The sequence below is a fragment of the Thermoascus crustaceus genome (assembly GCF_041956765.1).
Source record: "Thermoascus crustaceus strain CBS 181.67 unplaced genomic scaffold VTN00scaffold_8, whole genome shotgun sequence".
In the NCBI taxonomy this organism is placed as follows: domain Eukaryota; kingdom Fungi; phylum Ascomycota; class Eurotiomycetes; order Eurotiales; family Thermoascaceae; genus Thermoascus; species Thermoascus crustaceus.
This window is the reverse complement of record NW_027192534.1, coordinates 50,757-53,166: the sequence shown is the minus strand read 5'-3', so window position 1 is coordinate 53,166 and position 2,410 is coordinate 50,757.

Genomic DNA, 2,410 nt, shown 5'->3' with positions numbered 1-2,410 from the left:
CATCACTCATCCAACCAGGATTGGTATGCTCCCTTGCTGAGAACAGCACAGAGTGATATGGCAGTAGACCCTTACAGAGTTTATTATGATCTCTTTGACTTGAATGGCTTCACAAGCCAGCCATGTCAGAATTGAGCCAAGATTTTGATGCTCCACAGTCTGTGTTTATTGAATAGCCCTGTGTCTGATCCAGCTGACCCAGGATCAATAGGGCATGGGCAGTCTGGCCTTTTCTTTTCTCACAAAACTTGTTTTCTACACTCAGCTCTTAAAGAAGCTGTTGCTTCAGCCATTTTGGAAGGAGTGATACCGCCCTCTCTGGGAGGCATTGAATTATTTTACCCGAATGCGCCGCTACCAGCAGGCAACCACCAGGATGGGGACACCTGGGCATGGGGATATGGTGACTTTGAGCGCGACCAAGTCGCCAGTTTGGATCAAACAGTCAGCTCAGTCATGAGACTGCTTGACCAGCAGGGTCTGTTCATCAGAATCATTGGATTTTCCACTGGAGCAGCTGTTGCAGCGATTATTGCGTCCCTGTTGGAGTGACACCATCCATGTCAAATGTTCTCAATCCAGGTATGTAGGAGTCTAGGGGCTTGTGTGGAGCACAAGCCATCCAGAATTACTTCTCACTTTGTCCAGGCTCATCATCCACTGCTTCAATTTGTGATTGGGTTCAGTGGCTTTATGCTGGGACATCCTGCCTACCAAACCTTATATGATCCACCAATCCAGACACCCATAATGCATTTTATCACTAAACTCAACACCATAATACCAGAAGAGCTTACTCTGCAGCTCGCAAAACAATGCTGCCAGTGCAAAATTAGATACTTCAGGGGCACTCACTATGTCCCACATGGTCCTGATACAACTCATGATGTCACCGAATTCATCTGCCGAGCTCTTGCAAAAGAGGCTGAAGATAACCACATTGATATCTAAGAGCATAGTAAACATTCTCTGAGAGGGCTACTCAGGCCCAACAAGACTAATTGCTGACTATTTCTTATAACTGGACGCTACTTATCTTGTCCACAGAAATATTATATATAAACCATGGAATTCAACCTGCCAAGGGTGCTGCCTTAGATGTAAAGTATGGGCTCCTATCCACTCAAGTTCAATTATTCAAACTATGATAATCTTAGTGAGGATCCTTTCATTCTGACTGAATAGAAATTTGGTTTATTCTTCTGCTTAATCCTGAACTTTGTGAAAAAATAAGTGGGACCAGGATGGATGTATCTTGCACCAAAAAAGGTAGCAACTAGTCTGTAATCACAAATAGCAAGCAAGCAACATATTCTAATTCTGTCAGATCTTTCAAGAGCAGCTCTACCTTGGGACAGGTGATATGAATCTGCAGAGCTGGAGAATCCTAATCTTCCATTAGTGCCAAAAAGATTTATTTACTTACAGTCATTCTCAAAATCAGCTTGACCAACAAACCAAGGCCTTAGTAGCCAGCATTTTACTAAGGGCAGCTGTAAGTTTCTGTCAGGAATAGCTTACGCTACCGTATACAGCTCGAGGATCTTTCCTAATTAGGATAGTTGGGACTATACAATCATGTGACAAAACTCTTACCCCTCTTTTTCAGATCTTGTTCAGATAGATTAGAATCCAAGAGGAGACATTATTCAGGAGCTCCTTGATAGGAACCAAGGCATACTAGACCGTACGAGATTCAGTGAACTCGACAGTTTCCTCTGATACAAAAAATGAAATACACAACTTGTAATTACAATACACGTAAGCTGAACTTAGTCATTCATCTCTGTTGTACTGTGCCACCACAAAACCTAAATAGGACTAGTGTAATGATTTACATTTCTGAGGTGGCAGATTAGCAGAAGCAAGGACCTTTTTCATCCTGCTTGATTACCAGCGGTGTGGGCAACAAGGGCCAAAGGATACATATTTGTTCATTACAGGGAAAGTTTATACTGTACAATTTTGACCGATGATCAGTCAGATAAGTAATGGCCTAAGGTGTGGTTTTCACAGCATAATTCTTATGTAAGACCAGTGTGCCATGTATGATGACCACAAGAATCCATGGAATCTCGTGAAATCCCACAGTAGATCTCGTGCAAACCAGACAAACCAGGCAACTCCCGTTCCTGGTGCCTTGGCAGGTCAGCCATGTGGCATCAACTTTCCTCTTCTGGTATCCTAACTTTCCATTGCTTTCTCAACATGACCCGTTATGAGAAGGTTTTATTTGTCTTATGTGACAGTGAACACGGGCAAAATAGCAAAGAACCCAGCTGGGTCAGCCAGACCTTCTGTTGTTTGCCCGCAGCTGTTGTTTGTGGGTAAACAACAGTCGCTGAGGCAGCGTAGTATTTGGGCTTTGAGCAAGAGTTGCTAACAATAGGTTTTCATAACGCTTGAAGGG